Source organism: Myotis daubentonii, chromosome 1, assembly GCF_963259705.1.
Source record: "Myotis daubentonii chromosome 1, mMyoDau2.1, whole genome shotgun sequence".
Taxonomy (NCBI): domain Eukaryota; kingdom Metazoa; phylum Chordata; class Mammalia; order Chiroptera; family Vespertilionidae; genus Myotis; species Myotis daubentonii.
In genome coordinates this window covers 12,101,114-12,115,551 of record NC_081840.1, presented here as the reverse complement: position 1 = coordinate 12,115,551, position 14,438 = coordinate 12,101,114, and positions in this window count along the sequence as shown.

Sequence of the window (14,438 nt, the reverse complement as noted above, 5' to 3'; positions counted from 1 at the left end):
GAGCAGGGGAAGGTACATCAAAAGTACAAAGCTACCACTAAACTCTTTTAAAGCTCTAAAAAGATCCACATGTAGAAATTGCATCTCAGAGTGTGGTACATGGGCCATTGGCATTAGAATTACTTGTTTGTTCAAACACATATTCCTGGGTCTCACCCCAGCAATACTTTGTTTGTATCTACTGGGGTTGAACCTGGGAATCTATATTCTAACCATCTCCTCAGGGGATCATTTTGTAGTCTAAAGTTAAGCAATTCACTGATATAGAACACCTCTGACTTAAGAAAATGAAACAAGGAGTAAAAGACTGTAGGACAGAAGCTTCTAAATTTTCTTACTATATCGCGCTTTTTTACTGACCCAGAATATTTTTCATGACCAAAAGAAACATTCTTTAATTCCACTGTAAGTAGTTAGGTACAAAGAACCTAATGACTATGTATATCCTAACAACTTAGAAACTGTTGATAAATAATAAAAATTGAAATAAAGAAACCCACTATTTTATATTTATTCACAATCACTAATCTCAATGACTAATTCTAATAAAACATGTGTACCTTTCCAACCTTGGAATCAGAGTGGGCACCATCCCCCTAATTTCCTGCTATACATTGATTTCACCCAGTACTTGCTTTTTTGAATCACAGCATCCACCAAAAACTTAACTTCTCAAAGAAATGTCATTGATATGAAAGGAGTGCAGCCCTAACCAGTTTGGCTCAGTGGATAGAGCGTCGGTCTGCGGACTCAGGGTTGCAGGTTTCATTCCAGTCAAGGTCATGTACCTTGGTTGTGGGCACATCTCAGTAAGAAGTGTGCGGGGAGCAGCTGATCAATGTTTCTCTCTCATCGATGTTTCTAACACTCTATCCCTCTCCCTTTCTCTCTGTAAAAAATCAATAAAAATTTTTTTTTAAAAAGGAGTGCAGCTAATGTATATGAAAGTAGTGCAGCTAATGTAGAAACTGTAATCAATCTTGAGGTAGTATTTGATATATTGTCTGACAAATGACAAATATCACTATTTCCCTTAAATATCTGAACTATCTCAGAAACACTCCTATGAGTTCACTGGCACCCTAAGTTACCTCAATACACAGTTTGCTAACCAATAATAGAAATTGATAATTTGAGTTTCATTCATTGAGAAGTCTTCTATGGACTTTACAAAGCCATTCTTTAAGGCTAACTTTATTAGGTCAGTAATAAACATCAATTGTAGTGGCTCTCCAATTGCTAATGAGTCACTGTTTTCTGGAAACAGCTTTAATCCACCGGGCAGTACCCCAATGCTATGTGCTATATGACCTTGCAACTCTAGTCATAGCTGATTGACATAAACTCAAAATAAGACAATCAGATTATTGCTCTTGTAAAATGAAAGTAGAAACTGATGGCTAATGGAACTGGGTCAGCTGTTTTTCTCATTGTCACAATATGTAGGTGAAGATGAAGAAATTGGGGATGAAAGTAGGAGTGGCACCTCTCCCAGTCACATCTAACAACCCACTTTCAAAGTTTCCCTTTCCGTTTTCATAAGCTTACTGTGGGGAAGAACTCTGTGAACTTGTTAGCAATCCAAGGGGAGGACTCCAAACACTTCTGTCCATTGCATCTTGCGATTGGAGTTGCCAAGAGAAACATAACACGATCAAAGCACCGTATGGAATAAGACATTACTTACATAGAGAAGAAACAGAGCAACATCAGCTTCAGAAGTCTGCAATGGTCCCTCAGGTCTAGCAGGTGCACCTGACAGTCAAAAAAAGGGCAACTGGTCTATGTATACCCAGGAGAAGAACCCATCTTCTCCCCCTCAGAGATTAAAATACTGAAAGCTGGAGGTATGCCAGAGATCCACTGACTTAAAAGTTTAAGAAGATCAAAAGAACACTCATTGCTCCTAAAACAGGATATTCTGAATATCCCAAGTGATATTCCCACACTAGGAAATAAGCCTAGTTCAGGCTATGCAGGCACTTTATCTATTGGAAAGGAAGTGTTCCAGGCCCCAGGCTCATTCTTATATGGCCAACTGAGGGTCAAAAGACGGGGCATGTGATACTGCTTTCCCCAACACTTATCTCTGCTCATTTAGAAATGTTAGCACAGACAGGGGGAGTGCTTTTACCTGTGTGGGGTGGTAAAGATTCCACTCCATTGGAAACATGTCTTCCTGCTGTTTCTCTAGCCACTATAAAATGTGTACTATCGACTCCCTGCAAACATCAACAAGGAAACCCGTAACTATGGTCTGAATGTTTGTGTCTTCCCCAAATCCACATGCTGAAATTCTAAGGCCCACTGTGAATCTGTAAGAAGGTGAAGACGTTGGGAGTTGATTAGGTCATCAGGGTAGAGCTCTCATGCATGGGATCAGTGCCCTTATAAAAATGATCCCACAGAGCACCTTAGCCTCTTTTATCACATGAAGATACAACAAGTGTGCAATCCAGGAGAAGGCCCTCACCCAACCATGCTGGCACCCTGATCTTGGCCTTCAGCTTCCAGAACTACATTTCTGTTATTTGTAACAGTTTGTACCCAGTCTGTCGTATTTTGTTATAGCAGATCAACAGAATTAAGACGCCTGTGAATCAAGAAAAGGGAATTTTTAAACTCATAAGAACTAGAGAGAATACAATCTCAACAGTCTCTACTGAGACACCCAGTGGGGATTTAGAAAAGGCTAGCCATAATGTTTTTGTTTGAGTTAAAGGGATTTCAGGCAGGCATCCCAAAGAGAAAAAAAAAAAAAAAAAAACGGTTGGGATTATGCAAAATGTATGACTCATAGTTAGAAACTGGTGGATGTGGCAGAGTGGAGATTTTGCATAAGAATTGAAAGCAAACTGTTCTCTGATAAAGGAGCTCTTTGGCCAGGTAAGCAAACTCTTTACCCAGATAATTTAGTTTGCAAGAACTTTCTGAAACAATGGAGTTATTTGGTAGTATATAGCCTCATCTTCCTGGCCAAGAATTTCCTAGTAAAACATTTAAAAGGGGTTGACACAAATGTCATCAATCCTCAGAGCCAAGTTCAAGAAAAAGTGTTTCACAGAATTGGCTGAAGCAATAGACCCTGAGTTATGAACTAAATTGTGTCTCCTCAAATTTTACCTTGAAGCCCGAACTCCCCTCCCCCCTCGCCCTGCCCCCGCCCCTCATGTGCCTTTATGGAAGTAATTAAGGTTAATTGAAGTCCTATGGGTGGGGCCCTAATCTAAAATGACTGGTGCCTTTATAAGAAGAGGAAGAAATAGCAAAGCCATCTCTGTGACTACAGAGACCATAGGCCATGAGAGGACACAATAAGTAGCCTTCCTTCCCCCCCCCCCCCCCACACACACACACTGCTACAAACCAGGAAGAGCTGTCTCATCAGAAACCAACCCTGAGGGCACCTTGATGTGGGGCCTCCTGGGGTATTCTGTTTGGCAGCCCAAGCTGCTAATATACCTGTGTATCAAAGGCAGATGATGCCACAATGAGATAGAGAGGGGAGAGAATGAACATAGTCCAGCATGAATTCTGTGGTCAGAAACACTTTGTTAAAGCTTAAGGAAAATTACCGTTACTCCACCAAGACTACCAGGAGCTCAGAATACTGGAAAGGTAACAGATGGGTGTTTTTTGCTAAAATTCCAAACAGCTGAATAGGTCATAAAAGAAAAAAAATAATTCAAAGAGGAAAGAAGCCATTAATAAGCTATAAGAATAAGAATTAGGGGTATAGCCTATGTTATTTCTTTGCTTTTTATACTACCTGATCAGGTAAGTCTTTTTAAAATCTCATCTTATCTTAGTGTGGTCTTACTGCATTAATATTCTTTAACCACAGAATCCACTTCCATCAGATTGAGGGTTAAGATGTGTGGACTAAACCCTTGGGTAATGCTTAGAGTCTTCAGATGGATGAAAACTTTATTGTGTGGCTAGTCAAAAATGCCTGGATCTCTCCTGGGGTTTCCTGGAATGTGTGGCACCTGGCATAGGCACCACAGTGATTTTTGCAACTCCCCTTACAATAACCTTCACCAAATGACTGCGGACTTGGCTCCAAAGGGCCCTTTGCCTCCTCTGAGTACTTTGCCCAGATCAGTCAACCCATCACAACAGCAATAAAAGTAAATTGACTCCTCCCTAGGGTGCATATTCATTGTAGATTCCAGTAATACAATGACAAGAACATTCTTTAAACGCTAATGTCCTGCTTTTTATGCTTTTATAGGTTCTGTTATTGATTTGTTTATATTCCATTTGCTTGTTAATGGTTTAGCTCTACATTGTACAATATCTAACGCACCATTATCATACTTAACTCCTCTTTTTTTTTTGGTAGCAATATCTGGAATTTCTTATGAAGAATAATATGGGATACAAGTAGTTTATCTTCAACAGTGACAAAGATGGATATTTGCTAGAGTGCATAAATGGACAGAGAGGGAAACTAAAACATTGATATAAACTAGGATTTAAGCCATTGTTTTAGACAGGCTATAAAAATGTTATGAGGGATTTGCTACAGGAACAAAAGAAAACTGCTGTTTCTAATTCTTTCTTGGCTTAATCATCGAAAAGTTTAATAAGCTGTGTACCTAAATGGGAGATGGATTTTACAATTTTGGAATATCAGTATGTTCATCTATCCCTTTTGTACCTCCTTTGCAACTGAAACTATAGATCTGTCCTTTTATTTGGGCTGCGGATGGACACAAATTCTTACTTTCTTTATAAATTGATTTTGTTAAGAAGCAGGTGAAATAGTCACCATAATTGCATGGATGCATTTTCAATTACTCAGGGATTTATAATATGAAAGGCCTGGAGCATGTCTTATTTATCATTCTTCACTGGTCCAACCATGATACCTTCACCAAAGTTTGGGGAATTTAATTAAATGCTTAGAAATGACTTCCCCTATATATTCAATTCTAATGTGCATATGTTTTCAGATTTTAATATTTTTAAACTAAATTATTTATACTTCATTATTGTACATTTTCCCTCCAAAGTATGTTAGCAAATCAATTGTTTCTTGACTGATAATTTCTTACAATTGGGGAAGTATGAAATTCGGAAGGATAAAAACTCATTTTTCAATATTTCAGACCTCACTCTGCAATCTCAGGACAGAGTTAAGACATTTTCTTTGACAATTTAATAAAATTAACATTTATGGAGTCATTTCTACATGCCAAACCCTATGCCAGAGTTGTTTTTAATAGGAAATGGGTTTTTTCCCCTTCAATTTAAATGGAATGCTTAGTTTTTTAAAGGTGAAAAAACACTTCTCATAAGCATAGTTCCTAAAAAGAAAAGAACATTTTCTAGAATAAGCAGAAAATGAAACATTCAACACTAGATGTCTTTGGCCCTTGATTTTTGACAGTCAGTCTGGGTTCTTAGATGACCCAGTCCCGATGGCCTTTTTAAACTGTGCAGAGCTCAGCCAGAACACGCTTAACTCTGAAGCCACAGTGATGTGGCAGGTCCCACTGCACACACAGAGCCAGTCTGAGAGCCTGGCCAATGATGGGAGAGGCTCTGGACTTGCAAGGACAGGGGGCTGCTTATCCGCACCTCTCAGCTCTGGGCTTTATGGCATCCTATGCTTCCTCAGATGAGAAATAACCAATAGCCATGGAATAGTTGATTAAAATAATCTCAAACATCTGCACAAAAAATATTGTAATATTTACTTTCCCTTGCCCACCACCTTTAGATTATCTATAGTCTCTTAGTTTTAAATATTATAGGAAAAGGAGTAGAAAGTAAAAAGTACATACATCTCAAGGGGATGGACCTGACCCCTTGCCAGTATGTGATTCTACCACGAAATTGCACTTGTAAGCTGTTGCTCCACAACCAGGTTGCTGGGCTTGGAACTCCAGCTGTACCACTTAGGAACTGTGACCCTGGCAAGTTATTCCATAACTCAACCTCTCTATCTCTGCTTTAGTGTTTCAGACATTGAACAATAATTCCTTTTTTGATAGAGTTGTGAAGATGAGATAAAATGAGGAGAAGATGTAAAGTGTTTTACAAGATGGACACATAGCACATGCTCAATAAATGTGATTGCTACTTTTATTTTTGGATAACTCATATTTTTCTACTAAATTCCCTTGTCAGTAAGTTGCTATCCAAAACTAGCTTGAAGTAAGCTTGAAGTAAAGACAACTCCACCAATATGAGAGTGATTTTCTTTAGCTGACTGCAAGAGTTATGTAGTCACAAATCAATATCTTCCCAATCTCTCTCTCTCTCTCTCTCTCTCTCTCTCTCTCTCTCTCTCTCTCTCCTACACACACACACACACACACACACACACACACCCTAAATTCTAATTCAAATTTTGTTGTAAAATTTATCCAAAAAACCTGTGACATAATTACTAAATGGTATTTAATGTTTAAAATGTAGCTTATGGTACTACAATCAGGCATTTTATAAGAAGTTAACCTGCCTTTGATTTTTGCCTCTGCCTGAAATCCCCTTGCTTTTACATTTATTCCTCCAGCCTCATTTCTTCTAATCGTCCATTCATATATTAATTTATTTATTTACTTTTAAATATTGTTAGTCACCTATTCAAATATTGTTAGAATATTTTCCTCTCCAGCAATTTATTTATTTATTTATTTATTTATTTATTTATTTTTAAATATCTCTAAAAGTTTTCTAGTTTTCTGTTTGTAATTTAATATTTAGTTTTTATTATTACTAGATTTTGTTTGTGTAATGTTTGCATTGCAATTTTGTTTGCTACAGGGAAATTAAAGTTGCACATGCATTTATATATTCTTGTATACATTATTACTGAAACTGAGGTTCCTTAACCTCAGTGTGACTAAAGACTGAGTTTTTCAGGATTCTCTCTCTTACCAATTCTTGTTGCCTATTAAGTGCTTCTCATTTTCTCTCTGAATGAAGAAACATTTTGAAGACATGCTACTTTCCTCTTTCCTCTCCTTCGATACGCTAGATGCCAGATTATGTGAGTTATCAGAAAACCTACTCATGTGAGCAGATTATCTTTAGATCTGTAATATGAACTCTGTGAGAATATTTCACAGACAAATTAGAATGTACTAATAATATAGATTAGCTCGGTATTAGGAAGAATGCCATAAAGAATTCCACTAGAATGGACTTTTGGAGGTAGCAAGATTACTCCTAATGAATAGGTTTAAGTGGAACCTGGAATAATAGTTAACCAGGGGTATTGAGGGTAAATTTGGGAGAATGAGTAAAGTAGGCAGCAGATACAGCTGAGGTACCGTCTTTCTCAGATACCTTGCTCTTTCCAACACTCAGGTAAGGAAACTGAGTAGGTAGAGAATCCAATAAGAACAAGATTTAGATCTCAGATATGTATTAATTTATGCTCAGAAAGAAGAAAATATTTTAGGTTGGAGGCAATAAAGGGCTTAACATTTGTTCAAGCTGGGATGCAGGTGGCAGGTAAGGAAGATGACAACCCCAGGCCAAGGTCAGGATGGCTGGTGATGGAGAAAGTTAATGACATGCTTCCTCTTAACTGCACCCCACTGCCCTACAGGACCAGCAGGCGTGCTAAGGCAGTTTACAAAGAGCTGTCTTAAGGTTTGTCACCTCGCTGAGCACAAACCAGAGTGAAACCAAAGGAGTAAGCATTTTGACCTGAAAAAAACGAATGTATAATCCTTCATTCATTTGGACAACATTTATCGAACCCAGACATTGTGCCACACACATCTTTAGAGGCTAGAGATAAAATGGATGTGTTCTCTGACTTCTGGAACCAACCTCTCAGACTTGTGAAAGAGTTAGTCACATTAAAAAAAAAAATAACAATACAGTATAAGGGCTGTAATTGAACTAGAAAGAAAAATGGAACTTCTAAGGAATAAATCCTTTACCAAGAAGTCATTTCCCAAAGGAAAAGAAAATGTTTAACTTGCCTGATGTCCTGAAGAAGGTCTGGGGCCAGAGAAGGTAAAACCATCTTACATTGCTGGGAGAAACCCAAATTGTTTACTGTTAAGAAGCCTTTATATTTTTTAAGATAGAGGTGCCTTCCTTTTAGGGTAATGACTTCATTAGAGTAAAAAAATAAGAAATCATACCTACTTGAGGTTAAACTGAGTTTGTTTTCTGTAGCACTCATCATTTTAATTATTTTTCCAACTATGTGAAATGACACTAAGTCGTGTGATTCTTAAGCATACTTTATTGGATCTATCTCCCTTAATAACTCATTAAAATGCTGTTAAATTATTTTCAAGTGGAAGTGCCTCTTCCCAAATCCAGAGGTTGTAATGTTCAAATGCCTAACTATGAGGAGAGTGAGAAACAAAAAGGCAGGCTTGACGGTGTCGTCAAAACAACACAGAAAGACAAATTTTGAAATATAAAGGTGAGAACCACTTACAGATATTTTTTAGAAACCCATAGATTCCATAACTTTAAAGAAAAAATCTAACATTTGTTAACATTATTAAAGCAAATTAGAATTTGACACCTCAGATATCCAGCTCCTGGGCACATGATCTGAGATTTAGCTGACAAAATACCGCTTGGGTTTCTCATAAAGAGTATGTGTTTGGTTGTATTTTTGGTACCTTTTGTTAATTTAAAAAATTCAGACTTAATCTGTGACAGTTGTCACTAGATTAGAGTTCTGACATTAGAAGTTTGAATCTCCACCGACCTTACGGCAAATTTGAGGAAGAAAGCCTTCTGGCTGATGGGATGTTTCTGTAATTTCTTGGAGTCATTAAAACGTCAAGTAAACACCAGAATGATTTATGCAAATGCAAACAAAGGAAAACGTTTTCTTAATGACACCCCAAAACCTTATTCAGTTGAAATTTTGTTTAAGATTAAATAATGGGTGCTTTATTTAGATTAATGAAAGAAGATTAGAAGATCGCAGTTGCCAATAGGTAACTGAAAGGCGCCATCTGCTCGCTTCTCCAATTGTAGCTGCGAGCTTTGCATGGATGTACCAGGGCACATGGGAGAATTAATTAGGCAGCAAATGAACTCTTCTCACAGATGGCACCCATTTCCTTCTTCCAAATGTGCACCAGCAAATTTGCGTACTTTTGCTTTAATCTTGTTTGCCTCCTTGACAGTTTCGAAGGACCTCTGGAGTCTGATCATCAGTTGCCTATTTTAAAAATGAAGAAAACTAGTGTGGAGCTTAGCCTCAAAAGAAAATGCCTGATTGGAAATAACATCATATGATCTTCATGAAGACTCTAAATACACTTTGATCAGAGTTTAAATCAAGTTGGGTTTTTTGTTTGTTTGTTTGCTTGCTTGCTTTTTAAATTTTATTTTAATTTAATTTTGGATTACATTTATTAGGGTGACATTGGCTAATAAGGTCATATAGGTTTCAAGTGTACATTTCTAGGACCCATGATCTGTATTTTGCATTATGTGTCCACCACCCAAAGTCAAATCATCTTCCATCACCGTATATGTGGCCCCCTTTATCCTTAATTGCCCCCATCCCCTTCCCTCTTGTAACTATCATACTGTTGTCTGTATCTATGAGTTTCAGTTTTATATCCCATATATGAGCTCCAACAAGGGGTTAATACCCAAAATATATAAAGAACTCAGACAACTCAACACCAAACAAAGAATCCAATTAAAAAATGGACAGAGGGCCTGAACAGACATTTCTTCCAAGAAGACATGCAAATGGCCGCAGGTATACGAAAAGATGCTCAACTTCTCTAGCTATTAGGGAAATGCAAATCAAAACTGCAATGAGATACCATCTCACACCTGTTAGAATAAGACAAACAAGTTATTAATAAGACAAACAATAACACGTGTTGGAGAGGTTGCAGAGAAAAAGGAACCCTCATTCACTGCTGGTTGGAATGTAAACTGGTACAAACACTATGGAATATAGTACGCCAATTCTTCAAAGTATTAAGAATAGAGTTACCATATGACCCAGCAATCATTTTTTTGGGTATCTATCCAAAAAACTTGAAAGCATTTATTTGCAAAGATATATATATACCCCTATATTCATTGTAGCATTATTCATGGTGACAGACGTGGAGACAATCAAAGTGCCTTTCATTAGAGGATTATATAAAGAAGATGTTGTACGTATATATAATGGAATACAATTCAGCCATAAGAAAAGATGATTATTGCCATTTGCAACAAAGTGGATGGACCTTGAAAATATTATGGTAAGCAAAATGTCAGTCAGAAAAAGTTAAGAACCATATGATTTCCCTCAAGTTGGTTGTTTTTAATCCCAGAATTATCATTGTTTGTCTTTCTTTTTTATTGTAGCATTTAGTGTACAGAATTCTTGATCTGATATTTTTGCGTGTTAATATAGAGATATAATTTGTTTCATCAAACCTGACCTCCAAAGGTTGTGCTGATGTAATTTACATAATACATTTTTAAATGAAGTTCTAGATATCTGTGAATCACTGAAGAAAATTATATAGCAAGACCACTGTACTCAGTTTTGTTTTAGAAACCATAAGAGGCACAAGCTTGTGGTTTGAAGAAAAATGTATTATTCAATTATCCTCATTGAAAGAGCACTGTCACCTGACCATCTTCCTCTTATTTCCCCAGCAATATTCTGGACATAATACTCTTAAGATCTCTTGCTCAACTTCATGATAACCAAGTCATTCCTTAACCTACCAAAATCAGGCCTAAGGCCAAAACTGATCTTTCACAAGTCAAAAATATGTGGGGTTTTTTTAATTTTAAAAGGCAGAAATAACATTTGAATTATGAATTCAAAAATAAGAATGAGCCAATTATTCAAAAATAAGGGGGAGGGGACTTATTTCAGGCAGAGGAAGCAAAAAGTACAAAACCCTTGAAGCAGGGAGAGCTTGGCAAGTTGAAGGGAAAGAAATCTGTGTGTTTGTAAAGATAAAAAGCAGAAGAGGAAAAAGTTATGAGATAACATGAGAATTGAGAAGTGATTAGAAGTAGAACATTCACAGCAATTTAGAAAATTCTTTTCCCAGAGCCACATAGGAAACCATTAAATATTTTTAGCAAGGGAGTAACATGATCTGATCTTTCAGAAGTATGGAGAATGGACCACAGAAGATGAAGAAGGAATGGGACAAGTTCAAATACAGTAACATTCATTTATTCAACAACTAGAGGCCTGATGCACGAAATCTGTGCAAGAGTAGGCCTTCCTTCCCCTGGCTGCTGGCACCGGCTTCCCTCTGGTACCTGGGACCCAGGCTTCCCTTACAGCCCCAGCTTCATCCAGAAGGTCATTGGAAGGATGTCCAGTCTAATTAGCATATTATGCTTTTATTATCATAGATTGTTTATAGAAGTCCTATTATATTCTTGCCACTTTTTTCAAACTGGCTTGTACTAGGGTGGTAATAGTGAAGACAGAGCGAATTGGAAAGATGTTGGGTATGTTTTGAAGCTTATACAGTCAGAATTGGAGGATGAGTTATAATGAGAGGACTAAAAGAAAGAAAAAGAAAGAAAGAAAGAAAGAAAGAAAGAAAGAAAGAAAGAAAGAAAGAAAGAAAGAAAGAAAGAAAGAAAGAGAAAAGAAAAGAAAGAAAGAAACTTTTGAGTTCTTGGCTTGAGCACCTGGTGAGAGATACTATCTTTCTACTGATTAAAGAAGAAATACATAGAGAGGAGTAACTAGGGTGGAGGCTGGACTTGGGAATTAAGGACAATGTTTTGGATGTAGCAATTGTAAGATGCATATCCAGTTACTGAGTTCAGATTTTAGCAGCCTACTCTTTGACCACAAAGTCAGGGTTGGGGAAGTAAAAGGAATCACTGACATGAAATGGGTTTTTAAAACCACTGGAGAATATCACCTAAAGACAATGTGCCATTAATTCAACTTCTGAAATGTTGTCATGTCTCCTTCTACATTTCCCCCAACACCTGGTCCTGCCTTCGTTTGGGCCCTCACCAAAGCTTCCCCCTCAAGACTTCTTCCATTACTACCAGACATCGTTTATCATTTTCCTTTTCTAAAAGCCTGAGATAGATGCTGCTGTCTGTAGCATTGAAGGGAAACTCATTAAAATCACATGGGTGCGTATGAGCCTTCTTTTCCCTCTGCCAGAAGAATGTCATGTCCCAGATAGACCCCTCTTTAGCTCAGGTTCCAGAATGAAGGAAATGCGTGGAGTAGTGTAGTGTCTAACCCACAGCCTCTCGTCAATGATTCTGGCTCTCTATCCCTTTCCCTTCCTCTTTGTAAAATAAATAAATAAAAATAAATAAATAAAATATATTTTTAAAAAAATCACATGACCCTTTAAATGACTATATCCACTTTTTTTTTTTTAATGTGAGCAATGAAGAGCAGATTAGAGCAGGTCTTCTCAAATGCACACCAGAGAAATTCCACCATCTCTTTTATAGGGTGAAATCTACCATTTATTTCATTTCAAGTTATTGCTGCATCATTCTATGGAAGCCCAGAAAAGTGGCTTTACAAAGAAAATTAATTAATTGCTTAAATATTTTACAATAGAACTTCAACAAAATATAGATGACAACATAATCTGCTGGTTGGAGAAGGTCTTTATAAAGAATAGAGAAAAACAAAAATTTGAGTTGAAAAAATTGATGTTTGGCAAAATAAAAATTCAGTTATGGAATGCCTGTAATAATCCATGAAGTAAATACTATTATTATCCCCATACTGTAGATAAATAAAAGAATATGGGTAGGTGATTAGAAAGATGAAAGGATTGCCCAAATCACACAGTTATTAAGGGACAGAGGTGGCATTTGATCCCCAGCATTCAGGCTCTAGGATGTCGCCCTCTGCTTAGCTAGGTTGTCTCTAAAGTCCCATGTTCCTCAACCTTCTGAACTGCATCCTCACTAAGACATTCTTGGCAGTGGTCTATAATTTTCCCCATCTACTCCTTGTTTACTATATTCCTCACTTAATAATTAAATGACTTCGTATTTATAATGTGCTTAAAACAATGCTTGGCGCATATAGTAAGCAATACATAAATTTATTAATGAATAAAATTACTCGCTCAATTACATTTACTGAATGTTTTTATGTTCCAGGCTCTCTGCCAGATGCTGGAAATCCAAAGTTGAACAAAGGACATAAAAACCCCCTATTCCCTTTGATTTAGAGTCAAGTAAGAAAAATTAGGCATTTAAAGTAAACTTTCACAAATAATTATTTCCGAGCTTTTGTGAAAAGTGAGGGAAAATGGCAAGGAGAGATGACCCAGGTTGGAATCTGGTAGCTCACAGAAGATCCTAAGGTGCTGACTATTGATAAGGATGTAAGGGGTGGGGAGAGGGGGAGGCTGGGATAAGAGTGTTCTAAGTAAGGAGAAACTCAGGTGCAAAGGCCCTGAGGTACAAGGGAAACTGCAATCTGGAAGGTCCTGGAAGAGGCTCATTGTATTCAGTTCTTGTTAAACAAAAGCAAAGGGGGCATCCAAGAAAAGTTCAGATGGAACCTTAACTGTCCCCTAGACTATGATATCACCTGAATGTCTTTTGACATCTCTGACTCAACATGTCCAAACCTGAACTCCTTAATTCCCTGCCAGGGGAAAGAGGAGGGCATCTATAATACTTTCAACAATAAAGGTAGGTAAGTAAGTAAGTAAATAAATAATAAACAAGGGAAGAAAGAAAGAGAGAGAAGAAGGAGGAGGAGGAGGAGGAGGAGGAGGAGGAGGAGGAGGAGGAGGAGGAGGAGGAGGAGGAGGAGGAGGGGAGGGAGGGAGGGAGGGAGGAAGGAAGGAAAGAAAGAAATTAATAGAGGCAAATACCAAAAGCTGGCTCTTTGAATATACTAACTTAGAAAAACAGGGAAAAATAATGACAAATGATCAATATCAGAAATAAAAGAGGAAACATCAATGCAGATTTTACATACATTAAAATGGTAATAAGGGAAGAGTATCCTCAATTGCATGCCAATAAATTTGGAAGCATTGATTAAATTAATAAATTCTTTGTAAGACACAAACTTTCAATATTCATGCAAGGAACTAAAATAGATGAGTAGAATAGTCTTTGTCCTCTAAATAAATTAAATTAGTATTAAAAACCTTCTCAGAAAGGAAATTCCAACTCCAGTGATCTTTGTTGGTGAATTAAAATGATTCCTAGCATTTAAGGAAGACATAATGCCAATTTTATACAAACTCTTTCAGAAAATGGAAGCAAGCATTACCCTGATATAAAAACTAGACAAACACATTATAAGAAAACTAAGAATCATATGCTTCATGAACATAAACAGATTAATTCTTAGCAAATATGAACAAAGCTAATTCAGCAATATGTAAAAGGAATTATACACCAAAACCAAGTGTGTTTTATCCCAAGAATGGAAGATTAGTACACCATTTGAAAATCAATCAACGTGGTTCACCATATCAACAGACTAAAAGAAAAAC